The sequence below is a fragment of the Entelurus aequoreus genome, linkage group LG23 (genome assembly GCF_033978785.1).
Source record: "Entelurus aequoreus isolate RoL-2023_Sb linkage group LG23, RoL_Eaeq_v1.1, whole genome shotgun sequence".
Classification (NCBI taxonomy): Eukaryota; Metazoa; Chordata; class Actinopteri; order Syngnathiformes; family Syngnathidae; genus Entelurus; species Entelurus aequoreus.
This window is the reverse complement of record NC_084753.1, coordinates 26,558,061-26,576,788: the sequence shown is the minus strand read 5'-3', so window position 1 is coordinate 26,576,788 and position 18,728 is coordinate 26,558,061. Positions and strand designations below refer to the sequence as shown.

The window sequence follows — 18,728 nt, the reverse complement described above, 5'->3', positions numbered from 1 at the left end:
TCCCTAAATTCCTTGCAATATCTGGTTGAGAAAGGTTTTTCTTAAACTGTTCAACAATTTGCTCAGGCATTTGTTGACAAAGTGGTGACCCTCGCCCCATCCTTGTTTGTGAATGACTGAGCATTTCATGGAATCTACTTTTATACCCAATCATGGCACCCACCTGTTCCCAATTTGCCTGTTCACCTGTGGGATGTTCCAAATAAGTGTTTGATGAGCATTCCTCAACTTTATCAGTATTTATTGCCACCTTTCCCAACTTCTTTGTCACCTGTTGCTGGCATCAAATTCTAAAGTTAATGATTATTTGCAAAAAAAAAAATGTTTATCAGTTTGAACATCAAATATGTTGTCTTTGTAGCATATTCAACTGAATATGGGTTGAAAATGATTTGCAAATCATTGTATTCCGTTTATATTTACATCTAACACAATTTCCCAACTCATATGGAAACGGGGTTTGTATTACATATATGTTATATTGCTTCTTTTCTACATGTTTAGTCTACCTTTCCATCCTTACACTTTCCATCCTTTGTAACTGAGCTACTTTGTGGAACAATTTCCCTTGTGGATCATTAAAGTTTGTCTAAGTCTAAGTCTAAAACATTGTATATAAAAAACAGTTAAAATGCATAAAAACTGTGTAAAAACAAAAACCAAAAAGGTAAAAGATAAAAATAAAAATGAATCACAATAAATACGAAACAATCTGTAAAACAGTTAAAAATGGATACAAATAAAAAGATAAACATTTCCATACATATCTCCAGCTCAGCTTGTGTTATATGCCAGCGCAAATAAGTAGGCTTTTAAAGGTATATCTATTTTTAGGAACACTAATACAAAACCTCAAAATAATGTTTGATTAAATGCTAAAAACGTTATGACAAACCGCCTTAAAAAGCGGAACGTACAGAATGTACATGAAAATAAAGAATGTGTGATTTACAATTTTAACTATGAACGATAAAACACTGAATATTGACAACATATGAACGTCACACCCCCTCTCCGTCGAAATATTTTACAATCAAGCGAAACGCAACAAAAATGCAACAAACACAACGAAATATGAACGCGAAGAGTAAAAAAAACAAAAAAACACCAACAATCTGACATATCTGATACATCAGTAAGCTTTAGAATTTTGTTGTTAAAATCTCCTTCCACGTCTGTCCCTGACACCCACATTTCAGGCTCTGGAAACACTCAGTGGAAACGCTCCCCACCCACACTGCTTGGTGCCTCGTCTGAGCTGCTGGGACTTAGATTACCATAGAAACTAATTAGATTACCATAGTAACTAATTAGATTACCATAGTAACTAGTATATCATGCAAAAACACAGATTCCAACCATTGAAATACTTTGTATAGTTCAAGACTTCCGGTCATTAGAAAACATCACTGCACATCATGATGGCAGCTACAGTTTCCATCTTAAAGATCTGAAACATTTTTGGGGAATGTCCGGGACCCCGAAAGGGACAAGCGGTAGGAAATGGATGGATGGATGTCCGGTGGGCCAGATCGAAAAGCTTAACTGGCCTAATTTACTGCAAAAGCCCTATCTCCTCTGGTCTTCAGTCTCGACCTTTGGCATTCTAAAAAACCCTGGTCAGATCATATGACCTTAGATCTCTGATAGGGGTGTGCAGAATAAGTATGTCAGACATGTATGGTGGAGCCAGCTCATGGAGTGATTTAAAAACAAATAATAAAATGTTGCATGTTCTTTCCTCCCTCCTCCTCGGTGTGTGTCATCGCGCTAAAACTGCATTTTTAGAATCGTCTCTATTACTTTAGTCAACAACGTAAATAATCGATATTTGGACATTTGCCCATTGATTTAGCATCGGCCAACTTTCGAATCGTGACACATCAGAGAATGGATAATTTTTCACACTTCGAGTGGTGACGTCATGCGTGGCCACAGGAATCAATAACTGGGGTATGTGCCAAGAAATAATCGTAATAAAAATTCAGAAAAAAAAAAATTTTGAATAGTAATTGAAAGTCTGATGTTATGTACGATACACAAATGCACCAACAGACACAAATCACTTTTCTATTAGTTGGTGAAAGTTGTCATCTGTCTACTAAACCCAAAACCAGTGAAGTTGGCACATTGGTAAATAAAAACCGAATACAATTACCGTATTTGCTAATCCTTTTCAACTTATATTAAATTTAATAGACTGCAAAGACAAGATATTTAATGTTCGAACTGAGAAACGTCTTTTTTTTTTGCAAAATAATCATTGACTTTGAATTTAATGGCAGCAATACATTGCAAAAAAGTTGGCACAAGGACTTTTTTTTTACTACTGTGTTACATGGCCTTTCCTTTTAACAACACTCAGTAAACGTTTGGGAACTAAGGAGACCAATTTCAGAAACTTTTCAGGTGGAATTCTTTCCCATTCTTGCTTGATGTACAGCTTAAGTTGCCGTTATGGTATTTTAGGCTTCATAATGTGCCACACATTTTCAATGGGAGACAGGTCTGGACTACAGGCAGGCCAGTCTAGTACCTGCACTCTTTTACGACGAAGCCAAGCTGTTGTAACACGTGCAGAAGGTTGCTTGGCATTGTCTTGCTGAAATAAGCAGGGGCGTCCATGAAAAAGACGTTGCTTGGATGGCAACATTTGTTGCTCCAAAACCTGTGTGTGTACATTTTAGCATTAATGGTGCCTTCACAGATGTGTAAGTTACCCATGCCTTGGGTACTAATACACCCCCATACCATCACACATGCTGACTTTTGAACTCTGCGCCTATAACAATCTGGATGGTTCTTTTCCTCTTTGGTCCGGAGAACACAACGTCCACAGTTTCCAAAATCAATTTGAAATGTGGACTCGTCAGACCACAGAACACTTTTCCACTTTTCACCAGTCCATCTTAGATGAGCTCGGGTCCAGCGAAGCCAGCGGCGTTTCTGGGTGTTGTTGATAAATGGATTTCGCTTTGCATAGTAGAGTTTTAACTTGCACTTACAGAGGTGGCGACCAACTGTAGTTACTGACAGTGGTTTTATGAAGTGTTCCTGAGCCCATGTGGTGATATCCTTTACACACTGATGTCTGTTTTTGATGGTCACGGGCATTGCACCTTAGGTGCAGTGATTTTTCCAGATTCTCTGAACATTTTGATGATATTACGGATTGTAGATGGTGAAATCCCTAAATTCCTTGCAATAGCTCATTGAGAAATGTTGTTCTTAAACTGTTCAACAATTTTCTCATGCATTTGTTCACAAAGTGGTGACCCTCGCCCCATCCTTGTTTCTGAATGACTGAGCATTTCATGGAAGCTGCTTTTATACCCAATCATGGCACCCACCTGTTCCCAATTAGCCTGTTCACCTGTGGGATGTTCCAAATAAGTGTTTGATGAGCATTCCTCAACTTTCTCAGTCTTTTTTGCCACTTGTGCCAGCTTTTGTAGCAGACATCAAATTACAAATGAGCTAAGATTTGCAAAAAATACCAAAGTTTAACTGTTTGAACTTTAAGTATCTTGTCTTTGCAGTCTATTCAATTGAATATAAGTTGAAAAGGATTTGCAAATCATTGTATTCTGTTTTTATTTACCATTTACACAACGTGCCAACTTCACTGGTTTTGGGTTTTGTAATACACTACCAATAGTTGAAGCATCTTAAGCTTTTAGAGTGAACCGACGTGTCTGATGAGCTACATAATTACTGTGCTAAGTGAAGAAATACGTAAGACATAAATGCACTCAATGTTTTCATTGCAATAAAAACAACACAACAGCTTAAATCGCTTTCCTTAGCGCTGGGAAATATACTGGAGAAAAAGTATTTACCTGAGCTGGTCTGAAGGGCCAGAAAGTAACATATTAGCATTTGCTGTTGGGAGCAGGCTGCTGTAGCGTGTTGTAATGCAGACTGTCAGGGCGACACAGTTGGGGGGCTGTACAAAGCCTCCTTGTTCAGACTGACCCCCTACTGTGCCAACTTTTTATCAAACAGAAAATATTCCTACCAAGGGCGGGGGTGGGGGGGGGGGGGGTCAGATCGAGGCGGATGCTAGGAAAATAAATCAGCTCCCAGGAAACAGGGAGAAAGGCACAGGAGCAAAGAAAAACTGGCATATTTCAACGGCAAACCCAAGTGGGGATGACATACAGGTATATGGAGATAACTGCTGGTGCACACGCCCGCCGGGCTGGTCCTCGACACTCTAATTAGGCACCATTCATCTGTGCCTTTTTGGATACATCTTGGAATACAGACTTCAGTGCACAAGCTTCGAAAAATGCATGCATTCCTATTTCTATATTTAAATTAGAGATTTTCAATAATATCTAATTGCCGATATCATCACCCCAAAAATGCAAAAATTGTAATATCGCAAATTATCGGTATCGGTTTCAAGATTATCGGTATCGATTTCAAAAAGTAAAATGTATGACTTTTTAAAACGCCGCTGTGTACACGGACATAGGGAGAAGTACAGAACGCCAATAAACCTTAAAGGCACTGCCTTTGCGTGCCGGCCCAATCACATAATATCTACGGCTTTTCTCACACACACACACACACACACACACACACACACACACACACACACACACACACACACACACACACACACACACAAGTGAATGCAAGCATACTTGGTCAACAGCCATACAGGTCACACTGAGGGTGTCCGTATAAACAACTTTAACACTGTTACAAATATGCGCCACACTGTGAACCCACACCAAACAAGAATGACAAACACATTTCGGGAGAACATCCGCACCGTAACACAACATAAACACAACAGAACAAATACCCAGAATCCCTAGCAGCACTAACTCTCCCGGGACGCTACAATATACCCCCCTCGCTACCCCCTACCCAATCGCCCCCACCTCAACCCCGCCCAGCCCACCTCAACCTCCTCATGCTCTCTCAGGGTGAGCATGTCCCAAATTCCAAGCTGCTGTTTTGACGCATGTTAAAAAAAAAAATGCACTTTGTGACTTTTTGATTGATTGATTGATTGAAACTTTTATTAGTAGATTGCACAGTTCAGTACATATTCCGTACAATTGACCACTAAATGGTAACACCCGAATACGTTTTTCAACACGTAAATCAATTCAATAATAAATATGGCAGTGCCATGTTGGCATTTTTTTCCATAACTTGAGTTGATTTATTTTGGAAAACCTTGTTACATTGTTTAATGCATCCAGCGGGGCATTACAACAAAATTAGGCATAATAATGTGTTAATTCCACGACTGTATATATCGGTATCGATTGATATCGGTATCGGTAATTAAGAGTTGGACAATATCGGAATATCGGATATCGGCAAAAAAGCCTTTATTGGACATCTCTAATTTAAATGCAAGCCTACGGTGGCTGTGTTAAAAGCCTGGGAATAATGTGGATACTTCATCTTTCCTACCAAATGTTTTCATTGTTTCCATTTTGACAGAAACAAAATTATGTAATACATGAAATTTCATATGTTTTAAACTTTGCTACATATAGAAATATCCGATTTTTGAAAATAAAATTGTGAAACAAAACACCAGATAATACGTCTGCTAATGGGTGGCATTTTGCGGTCCTTATACACACACCATAGTAATACTATGGTCAGAGGTACGGGAAAATTAAAAGATTTTAAGTGCGCCTTATAGTCTGAAAAGTACGATATAAAAAACAGCTAAAATGCATAAAAACTGTGTAAAAAATGTATACAAATAATACAAATCACAATAAATACAAAACAATCTATAAAAAAGTTAAAATTGATTTAAAAAAAAGGTAAACATTTCCATACATATGTCCAGCTCAGCTTGTGTTAAACGCCAGCAAATATGACATTTTTATTGGTGTGAATCTTTGGGCACCTCGCCATTCAGATTCTTGGTGTGAGGATTTGATTCATAATCGATACTCGATTCAACACCATTCTCGATTCAAACTGATTTTTGCAATGTATTATTTGGTATAATAATATTAACACCTTGACAAAACAGCTTGCGGGTTACAAAACCTCCTTTTGGTTGCTGACATATGACACATACGAGCACCAAGTAAGCATAGAGATGGCCTAAACATTTTTTTTTTTTTAAATTAATTTGTCAAAAAAAATCAAATTCATTTTTCTAAATATTGTGACACAAAATGCCAGATAAAATGTCTGCTAATGGGAGCCATTTTGCGGTCCTCATACACACACCATAGTAATACTTGTACCTCTGACTATGGTAGCCGTAAAGGGCCGGCAATCCATCAAGCGGTGCGGCTTCAAAGTCATACTAAAACATTTTGACAGATTTTTGAGTGCCGTGTGTAATGTTCTTTATTTTCATTGGGAAAATTAAAGTTTTGGTGTTGTTTACTGCCGTCATATTCAGGTCTATACATATCTCTTATGTGTGACTGCCATCTACTGGTCACACTTATCACTAGACCATGTACCAAATAAATTTGCTTCGAGGTCGGTAAGCACAACCAGAATTATTCCGTACATTAAGCGCACCGGTTATAAGGCGCACTGTCAATTTTTGAGAAAATTACAGGATTTTAAGTGCGCCTTATAGTCAGAAAAGTACGATATAAAAAACAGTTAAAATGCATAAAAACTGTGTAAAAATTTTTGTATTAAAATACAAATCACAATAAATACAAAACAATCTATAAAAAAGTTAAAAATGGATAAAAAGAAAAAGATAAACATTTCCATACATATGTCCAGCTCACACTGCAAAAACTGAAGTCTAAGTAAGATTAAATATCTCAAATAAGGGTGATATTTGCTTATTTTCTGTCTGATAAGATAATTCTTCTCAATAAGCAGATTTTATGTTAGAGTTGTTTTACTTGTTTTAAGGGTTTTGGTCCTAAATGATCTCAGTAAGATATTACAGCTTGTTGCTGAGATTTGATGACCTACACTACCGTTCATTGAAATGTCCTTATTTTTGAAGGAAAAGCACTGTACTTTTCAATGAAGATAACTTTAAACTCGTCTTAACTTTAAAGAAATACACTCTATACATTGCTAATGTGGTAAATGACTATTCTAGCTGCAAATGTCTGGTTTTTGGTGCAATATCTACATAGGTGTATAGAGGCCCATTTCCAGCAACTATCACTCCAGTGTTCTAATGGTACAATGTGTTTGCTCATTGGCTCAGAAGGCTAATTGATGATTAGAAAACCCTTGTGCAATCATGTTCACACATCTGAAAACAGCTTAGCTCGTTACAGAAGCTACAAAACCGACCTTCCTTTGAGCAGATTGAGTTTCTGGAGCATCACATTTGTGGGGTCAATTAAACACTCAAAATGGCCAGAAAAAGAGAACTTTCATCTGAAACTCGACAGTCTATTCTTGTTCTTAGAAATGAAGGCTATTCCACAAAATTGTTTGGGTGACCCCAAACTTTTGAACGGTAGTATATATTGAGTAAAACATGCTTGAAGCTAGAATATCAACTGTTGCAAAGCTGTGTCATCAACACTCACAAGTATAAAACTACTTTTTTAAAGTAATAATTTCTTTCTTCAAGCATGAAAAAAAAAATCATGATGCCGAGCGCATATCATTATGTCAAGATAATGGCACAAGCATTTACTTCATTTAAGAATATTTTTCAACATATTGAGCAAAAAGGTCTCTTTTTTTTTCTACCACGAAAAGTGCACTTGTTATTAGTGAGAATATACTTATTTTAAGGTATTTTGGGGTTCATTGAGGTTAGCTAATTTTACTTGTTTTGGAAAGTCTTGACAAGCCAAGTTTTCTTGTTCTATTGGCAGATAATTTTGCTTGGTTCAAATAAAATACCCCTCATTTTTGTATTTTTTTTTCTTGTTTTTGAACACAGACTTTTTGCAGTGCAGCTTGTGTTAAACGCCAGCAAATATTCAATTGTTATTGGTATGAATCTTTGGGCACCTCGCCATTCCATTACGATTGGGTGAGGATTTGATTCATAATCAATACTCGATTCAAACTGATTTTTGCAATGTATTATTTGGTATAATAACACCACCTTAACAAAACAGCATACAGGTTACAACACCTCTTTTTGGTTTGCTGACGTATGACACTTATGTGCACCAAGTAGACATAGAGATGGCCTAAATTTTTTAAATTTTTTAAATTAATTCGTCAAAAAAAAAACAATAAATTTTTTTTTGAAAATTACTAAAAAAAAAAATCAAGATCCGAATTTAGCACGATTCGAATTTAGCACCCCTAACTATTAAATACCGTATGATAGTTTGTAAAAAAATAACAATGCATACTTAAATATCTGCTTGTCGCCTTGGCATATGATTTCAAAGCAAGTTATCCATCAATTTGTACTACAAAAATCAAATAACAAAATGCATCGGCAATAATATAATGAGGCGATTTTTCTTTTCTATTCTTACACTCACTGTTACAAGCGGCCCCCTGAGGCCCTCCATGTGTTCGACGCCCCTGTTCCAGCGTGTCACTCAGGAATCTTCCTCTCAGGTTAGCTAGTTTGTCTTGGCACTCCTTATCAAAAGAGTGCAAGTGCAAGCAACTGTAATGTCTGCATCATACACAAGAACATCGACAGAACCTTGCAACACGGTATAACAGGGGCCCGGGGCCATTTGCGGACGGCAGCAAATATTTTAACGGCTAAGAACACTATTGCAAAAAAAGAGCAAATATGTATAAAGTACACGGCAAAAACTGAAATCTAAGTAAGATTAAATATCTCAAATAAGGGTGAAATTTGCTTATTTTCTGTCTGATAAGATAATTCTTCTCACTAAGCAGATTTTATGTTAGAGTGTTTTACTTGTTTTAAGTGTTTTGGTCCTAAATGATCTTAGTAAGATATTACAGCTTATTGCTGAGATTTGATGACCTATATTGAGTAAAACATGCTTGAAACTAAAATATCAACTGTTGCAAAGCTGTGTCATCAACACTCACAAGTATAAAACTGCTTTTTTAAAGTAATAATTTCCTATTTCAAGCATGAAATAAAAAAAATCATGACTTTGACACAATTGTGTCTCATAATTAAAACAGATGACAGCCAAAATGACTTTGCTGTTTTATTTTCAATGAAACAATAGAAAATAAGTACTCATACAGTAGTAAAGTTGGCACAGTACAGTAAACTGACAGTTAATATTTAAACATTTGACATTTCAAACAATTTTGAACAGAAATAGTTCATGCACATTCAGATAAATTCTTCAAAATTACAATAAAAAAAAAAATTGGTCGGGAGCCGGGCTGTAAATATATATATATATATATATATATATATATATATATATATATATATATATATATATATATATATATATATATATATATATATATATATATATATATATATATATATATATATATATATATATTCCTTGCGCACTAATTGACTGAAAGAGCAAGCACTTGGCGCGATGATGTCATGTTATCGATGGAAAAATGCATTTTTAGACCATATGATTTGCCTGAGCGGCTAGGAGACCCCGAGAGTACCAAGCTGTTGCCTTGTTGCATTTCCAATGAGAAAAATAAACTACTTTTTAGTATAAGTTTGCTGGTTTCAAGAAATGTAATGCCGAGCGCATATCATTATGTCAAGATAATGGCACTAGCATTCACTTAATTTAAGAATATTTTTCAACGTATTGAGCAAAAAGGTCTCATATTTGTTTTTTCTATCAAGAAAAGTGCACGTTATTAGCGAAAATATACTAATTTTAAGGTATTTTTTGATTCATTGAGGTTAGCTAATTTGACTTGTTTTGGAAAGTCTTGACAAGCCAAATTTTCTTGTTCTATTGGCAGATAATTTTGCTTAGTTCACCTTCTACCTTCCTAGTCACGTCCGTTGTGTCCTTGGGCAAGACACTTCACCCTTTGCTCCTGATGGCTGCTGGTTAGCGCCTTGCATGGCAGCTCCCGCCATCAGTGTGTGAATGTGTGTGTGAATGGGTAAATGTGGAAATAGTGTCAAAGCGCTTTGAGTACCTTGAAGGTAGAAAAGCGCTATACAAGTATAACCCATTTATCATTTAATTTATTTATAAGTAAAATACCCCTAATTTTTGTATTTTTTTCCCTTGTTTTTGAACACTGACTTTTTGCAGTTTAACGGGAAAACAGTTAAATGTTGACGCTAAAATTGCACAATGGAGGGATGCACGGTGTGTTTTTATCAAGACGATGCCAATACAGATAAATTCTTGCTTCTCAAAAACGATACCATTAAAAATTCATATCCATCATTTTTTTAATCTACATTTAATTGTAGTTCGTGTGCACTTTTCTGTGCAGCCGGCTTTGGGTCAGTTTCCTTAGCAGAAAGTAACTTACAAAACACCGCCGTAGCATTTCAGGTTTGATGTCTTGAAGCGTGATGTTTTTTTTTTCCTTTGGTGCAAATAGCATTTAAAAGGGCCTAATACAGGGGTCGGCAACCCAAAATGTAAAAAGAACCATATTGGACCAAAAATACAAAAAATAAATCTGTCTGGAGCTGCAAAAAATGAAAAGCCTTATATAAGTCTTATAATGAAGGCAACACATGATGTAAGTGTCTATATTAGCTATATTAGCCTACTATCAAAATGACTTTAAAAGTCTTATATAAGTGTTATAATGAAGGCAACACATGATGTAAGTGTCTATATTAGCTATATTAGCCGACTATCAAAATTACTTTAAATGCTTCTGCCTTGGAGACTTTGTATGTGTACGTAATACGTGTCTAATAATTTGATGACGTGCTATTTTATTACGTCTATGTGTCTAGCTTATGTGCTATTGTGTGCTTAGCTGTTGTGGAGCTGCTATACCTCCTAGTAGCCAATAGCCAAGCACGTTTACCCTTTTGTAAATGATTTGACTAAAATAGAAGAAATTGTGTGCCTATAGGAGGACATTTAGATGTTAACTGGCTGTCCAATATGAGTAAAAACTAATATTTTAACGTTTAATCTGATACTTGTTTTTTTGCATGCTGATATCGGACAGAGTGCAGCCTCTCTCCCATCAGCGCATCTGCATCTCGCACAACAAAAGTGGGTTTCATTGTGGATATACCGGACTGCTTCTAAAACGCCCAAAGAAGTGGTAGTGCCGCTAGTTTGATAGCAAAACGCCACAGGTAGGAGGACAGGTAGGGGGGGGCGGGGGGGGTTGAGGTGGGCGGGGTTGGGGGGGGAGTGGTTTGGTGGTAGCGGGGGTGTATATTGTAGCCCGGAAGAGTTAGGGCTGCAAGGGGTTCTGGGTATTTGTTCTGTTGTGCTTATGTTGTGTTACGGTGCGGATGTTCTCCCGAAATGTGTTTGTCATTCTTGTTTGGTGTGGGTTCACAGTGTGGCGCATATTTGTAACAGTGTTAAAGTTGTTTATACCGCCGCCCTCAGTGTGACCTGTATGGCTGTTGACCAAGTTTGCATTGCATTCGCTTGTGTGTGTGAAAAGCCGTAGATATTATGTGATTGGGCCGGCATGCAAAGGCAGTGCCTCTAAGGTTTATTGGCGCTCTGTACTTCTCACTACGTCCGTGTACACGGCGGCGTTTTAAAAAGTCATACATTTAACTTTTTGAAACCGATACCGATAATTTCCGATATTACATTTTAAAGCATTTATCGGCCGATAATATCGGTGTTTGGTGTGAGTTCACAGTGTGGCGCATATTTGTAACAGTGTTAAAGTTGTTTGTAGGTCACCCTCAGTGTGACCTGTATGGCTGTTGACCAAGTATGTCTCGCAGTCACTTACGTGTGTGTGTGTGTAGAAGCCGCATACAACACGTGACTGGGCCGACACGCTGTTTGTATGGAGCAAAAGCACACGCAATGACAGGTTGTAGAGGACCTCAAGGGCACTGCCATCACGGCACGCCCTCAATATTGTGGTCTGGGTGAAAATCGGGAGAATGGTTGCCCAATATATAGTATTTGGCTTTTAAAAATAAATATATCAAAATGGCGTCCTTTGATTTTTCAGTGTGCATAAATGGAAAAAGTTTGGACAAATCTTCCATATAATTTCCCACACATCTCATCTGTATTCCTGAGAACCAGCGTCCTATGCAACAGCATGCAGGCTATCACACATAAACAGACAGATACCAAAGCAGTGCAATCATGGAACATACAACATTATTTCAGTATCACCCAGGCAACAAAATATAGTAACGCATCATTACCTCAGCATTGTTGGAGGCCAACAGTGAGTGACTTTGAATTGTGCACAACAATGCATCCTGTGTGCCCGGACTTGACTTTGAGTTGACACTGAAGCTTTGAGGCACGTCTGCGTTGAACATATTTTCATATTAATCACCTTTTTCTTTTCAATTGCCGCTTTGCCTTTTTACTCCGGGAAATTCGACTTTTGATAGACTGGATTATTTCAAGTGGGACCGTATCCTTTTAAATGAAGCTATAGAATATTTAAAAAACTAACGCAGTGTTTTCGTTTCAATAGCGCTTTGTTGCACACGCAGGTGCAACGTCTGCTTTTATATGTGTTTGTGTGCGTGCTCAGAGTATCCACAGGGAGAGCAAATACCTTTTCAACATTGTTATTTTTGCCATATGCACACGGATTACAACCACAACCAAATGGTTAAGTCTGCCTCCTTAATTATAGTTACCTAGATAATAGGGTTGTAAAAAGTGCACCAACTAACACACACACCTTGCTATCGGTCACATTATAGGTCTCCACCCACATTTATTTTGTTACAGTAAAAAGCAGTACAGTTCTGCATAATAAACAACTGTATCCAATTAGCGGCTCTAGTCATTTAATTGCAAAGTCAATTAACTATAAAACCCAAAACCAGTGAAGTTGGCACGTTGTGTAAATGGTAAATAAAAACAGAATACAATGATTTGTAAATCCTTTTCAACTTATATTCAATTGAATAACATGCAAAGACAAGATATTTAATGTTCAAACTAAGAAACTAAAATTGTTTTTGCAAATAATCATAACCTTAGAATTTAATAGCAGCAACACATTGCAAAAAGGTTGTCACAGGGGCATTTTTACCACTGTGTTACATGGCCTTTCCTTTTAACAACACTCAGTAAACGTTTGGGAACTGAGGAGACACATTTTGTAAGCTTTCCAGGTGGAATTCTTTCCCATTCTTTCTTGATGTACAGCTTAAGTTGTTCAACAGTCGGGGGGTCTCCGTTGTGGTATTTTAGGCTTCATAATGCGCGACACAGTTTCAATGGGAGACAGGTCTGGACTACAGGCAGGCCAGTCTAGTACCCGCACTCTTTTACTATGAAGCCACACTTTTGTAACATGTGGCTTGGTATTGTCTTGCTGAAATAAGCAGGGGCGTCCATGATAACGTTGCTTGGATGGCAACATATGTTGCTCCAAAACCTGCATGTACCTTTCAGCATTAATGGTGCCTTCACAGATGTGTAAGTTACCCATGTCTTGGGCACTAATACACCCCCATACCATCACAGATGCTGGCTTTTGAACTTTGCGCCAATAAAAATCCAAATGGTTCTTTTCCTCTTTGGTCCGGAGGACACGACGTCCACAGTTTCCAAAAACAATTTGAAATTTGGACTCGTCAGACCACAGAATACTTTTCCACTTTGCATCAGTCCATCTTAGATGAGCTTGTGTCCAGCGAAGCCGGCGGCGTTTCTGGGTGTTGTTGAAAAAATGGCTTTCGCTTTGCATAGTAGAGTTTTAACTTGCACTTACAGATGTAGTGACGAACTGTAGTTACTGACAGTGGTTTTCTGAAGTGTTCCTGAGCCCATGTGGTGATATCCTTTACACAATGTTGGTTTTTGATGCAGTACCGCCTGAGGGATCGAAGGTCACGGGCATACAATATCGTTTTTTGGCCTTGCTGCTTACGTGCAGTGATTTCTCCAGAAGATCTTAACTTTTTGATGATATTACAGACCGTAGATGGTGAAATCCCTAAATTCCTTGCAATAGCTCGTTGAGGAATGTTGTTCTTAAACATTCCGCTCAAGCATTTGTTCACAAAGTGGTGACCCTCGCCCCATCCTTGTTTGCGAATGACTGAGCATTTCGTGGAAGCTGCTTTTATACCCAATCATGGCACCCACCTGTTCCCAATTAGCCTGTTCACTAGTGGGATGTTCCAAATAAGTGTTTGATGAGCATTCCTCAACTTTCCCAGTCTTTTTTGCCACTTGTGCCAGCTTTTGTTGCAGACATCAAATTCCAAATGAGCTAAGATTTCCCAAAAATACCAACGTTTAACTGTTCGAACTTTAAGTATCTTGTCTTTGCAGTCCATTCAATTGAATATAAGTTGAAAAGTATTTGCAAATCATTGTATTCTGTTTTTATTTACCATTTACACAACGTGCCAACTTCACTGGTTTTGGGTTTTGTACTTTCTCATGCAATTTAAACAATTATTGAGTTAAAACAACAATTGTCACCTGATTCCAAGTAGTGGTCTCCACCAACATACACTATCTGTAAACAGGAGGCCACACGGCTATGAAACTTTTAACTTCAAGCCTTCTGATCTGATACAAAACTGAGATGTCATCATTTTTATTCCTGAGAAGTAAACTGTGAAGCGGCACCGCCCTTGAGTGCTCGGGCGAGCTTTTTTTGTGTCAGCCCCTCGCTGTCCGCCTCGCCGTCTGCCTGCCGTGGATTAGACAAAACAAGTCAGAGGCGCTATTTGTTTGGATGGAGCTCACCTGGCCCACACAGGCAGCCGACACAGCGGAGAGGCGGCTAGTAGAAATGAAGGTTGAGCTCATGATTGTGTGAGTGAATGGTGGTGGTGGTGGTGGTGGTGGTGGGGTAGCATGGGGGTCGGTGTGTTAACCCCAATCCAGCACCACTCAAGAATCAGAGCGGATTAAGGGGCCATTTACAGGACTCCACTTTGTAACTTTGTTTGCTGCTGTTTTACACCACAGCTTAAAAACGGGAGTTTAAAAGTACTTATTTTTTTAAAAAGAACACAAAAAAAAAACGAGAGGTGCTGCTTGTTCATTTGTAAGCAGAATCCCACAAACAACTGGGAATAGAAATAAAAATGTGGGCATACCAAGTTCTTTCTATCTTCTTTTTCTCAAATTGAATTTGACCTTTCCACTTATGCATAGTGTACTCGAAACACCCAATAGGAATACCCTGAATGATCGGGTAACAAAGCTTCCATGAAATGCTCAGTCATCCACAAACAAGGACGGGGCGAGGGTCACCACTTTGTCAACAAATGCGGGAGAAAATTGTTGAACAGTTTAAGAACAACATTTCTCAACCAGCTATTGCAAGGAATTTAGGGATTTCACCATCTACGGTCTGTAATATCATCAAAATGTTCAGAGAATCTGGAGAAATCACTGCACGTAAGCAGCTAAGCCCATGACCTTCCATCCCTCAGGCTGTACTGCATCAACAAGCGACATCAGTGTGTAAAGGATATCACCACATGGGCTCAGGAACACTTCAGAAACCCACTGTCAGTAACTACAGTTGATCGCTACATCTGTAAGTGCAAGTTAAAACTCTCCTATGCAAGGCGAAAACCGTTTATCAACAACACCCAGAAACGCCGTCGGCTTCGCTGGGCCTGAGCTCATCTAAGATGGACTGATACAAAGAGGAAAAGTGTTCTGTGGTCTGACGAGTCCACATTTCAAATTGTTTTTGGAAACTGTGCACGTCGTGTACTCCGGACCAAAGAGGAAAAGAACCATCTGGATTGTTATAGGCGCAAAGTTGAAAAGCCAGCAAATGCGGGAGCAAATTGTCGAATAGTTTAAGAACAACATTTCTCAACCAGCTATTGCAAGGAATTTAGGGATTTTACCATCTACGGTCCGTAATATCATCAAAATGTTCAGAGAATCTGGAGAAATCACTGCACGTAAGCGGGAAGGCCGAAAACCAACATTGAATGCCCGTGACCTTCGATCCCTCAGGCTGTACTGCATCAACAAACGACATCAGTGTGTAAAGGATGTCACCACATGGGCTCAGGAACACTTCAGAAAACAACTGTCAGTAACTACAGTTTGTCGCTACATCTGTAAGTGCAAGTTAAAACTCTACTATGCAAAGCCAAAGCCATTTATCAACAACACCCAGAAATGCCGCCGGCTTCGCTGGGCCCGAGCTCATCTAAGATGGTGACGTTCGATCCCTCACCGAAAAAACATACATAGTTACATAGTAATTACATAGTTAAAGCACAGTGTGCACAAAGTATACATTTTGTGTGATTGTTGTAATTGCTCTCCCTACCCGCTGTTGATGATAACTGCCACCTTTAATCAATTATAAACACAACTAGGGCTGTAGCAATTGATTATTTTATTAATCAAATTATCTATCAATTTTTTTTTTTTTTAATTAATCGAGTAATTGGATAAAAAGCACACTATAGCCTCAACGTGTATTTTGGGGGAAAAACATTGTTCTGCTTTCCATAACCTTCATTCTTTTTTCTAATAAATGCACATCATCAACATTAAAATTGCACTTGTTTTTAATCATCAATCCATCATTTAATCAATCAAAGTTGATTTGTTTTGCCCATTATCACAAGTGCCTCAAAGAGCTTCACAAACCACAATGACATGTTGGCATGGACAAACTTCAAAAGCCCAAAATGGAAAAAAAAAGAAGAAACCTTGGTAAGGTGGCACAGTTGTTGGGATCCCCCTCCTGGGTGACCGGCTGCAATGGATGCCAAGTGGGCAACGTTATTCCATTCATGATACATAATTAGATTAGTTGAATTTATGCATATGGCAATATGTTCATTGGTTTTTGCCTCAGCATTGATGGGGATTAACATTTTCAGAATAAAAGGGAACAATTAAACTATGATTTAGTTGGCCTTGATAAGAAGTGGATGGTCAAATCATTGCAAATTTGCCTATAAGAATCCGGATGGTTCTTTTCCTCTTTGTTCCGGAGGACACGGCGTCCACAGTTTCCAAAAACAATTTGAAACGTGGACTCGTCAGACCACAGAACACTTTTACACTTAGTCCATCTGGGATGAGCTCAGGCCCAGCGAAGCTGGCGGCGTTTCTGGGTGTTGTTTATAAATGGCGTTGGCTATGCATAGTAGAGTTTTAACAAGCACGTACGGATGTAGAGACAAACTGTAGTTACTGACAGTGGTTTTATGAAGTGTTCCTGAGCCCATGTGGTGATATCCTTTACACACTGATGTCGCATTTTGATGCAGTACCGCCTGAAAGATCGAAGGTCACGGGCATTCAATGTTTGTTTTCAGCCTTGCTGATTACGTGCAGTGATTTCTCAAGATTCTCTTAACCTTTTGATGATATTGCGGACCGTATATGGTGCAATCCCTAAATTCCATGCAATAGCTTGTTGAGAAATGTTGTTCTTAAACTGTTCAATAATTTGCACAAAGTGGTGACCCTCGCCCCATCTTTGTTTGTGAATGGCTGAGCATTTCATGGAAGCTGCTTTTATACCCAATCATGGCACCCACCTGTTCCCAATTAGACTGTTCACCTGTGGGATGTTCCAAATAAGTGTTTGATGAGCATTCCTCAACTTTCTAAGTCTTTTTGTCACTTGTGCCAGCTTTTTTGAAACTTGTTGCCGGCATCAAATTCCAAATGAGCTAATATTTGCAAAAAATAACAACATTTACCAGTTCCCAACGTTAAGTATCTTGTCTTTGCAGTCTATTCAATTGAATATAGGTTGAAAAGGATTTGCAAATCATTGTATTCTGTTTTTATTTACCATTTACACAATGTGCCAACTTCATACATATAAACACAAATATACATACACACATTATATATATATATATATATATATATATATATATATATATATATATATATATATATATATATATATATATATATATATATATATATATATATATATATATATATATATATATATATATATATATATATATATATATATATATATATATACATACATACATACATATATATATATATATATATATATATATATGTATATATATATATATATATATATATTATATATATATATATATATATATATATATATATTATATATATATATATATATATATATATATATTATACAGACATACATACATATATACATGTATGTGTAATATATATATATATATATTATACATACATATATATATACACACACACACACATACATACACATACATATATAATATGTATGTATGTATGTATGTATGTATGTATGTATGTATGTATGTATGTATATATATATATATATATATATATATATATATATATATATATATATATATATATATATATATATATACCATACCAACTTTATTTATAAAGCCCTTTAAAAACAACCACAGTTGAAAAACAAAGGGCTGTACACCACAAAGAAATAAAGGCAAAGGACAGACTAAAAAATAAAATTTAAAACAGAAGTAAAATACACATTAAAAAAGCTAATACAAAATTACCCTAAGAACAATTTTGTTAGATAAAAAGCAGTTAAAAAAGTTAAAAGTTAAAAACAGTTTAAAGTCTCATGCTGGGTTAAAAGCCAGTGAATAAAAATGGGTTTTAAGAAGGGTCTTAAAAATAGCCAAAGAAGGGGCCTGTCTCACATGGAGTGGAAGATCATTCCAGAGTTTGGGGCCCGCAACAGAGAAGGCTCTGTCCCCCCTGAGCTTACGCTTGGATTTGGGTACC

At 37.4% G+C, this 18,728-nt stretch overlaps 1 protein-coding gene across 1 annotated transcript in view; it reads right to left on the bottom strand.

Moving 5' to 3' along the window:
- LOC133641118 (protein eva-1 homolog C) overlaps positions 1–18,728 on the bottom strand; it is a 432,473-nt gene that overhangs the window by 339,590 nt on the left and 74,155 nt on the right. The gene's annotated exons all lie outside the window — the stretch shown is intronic.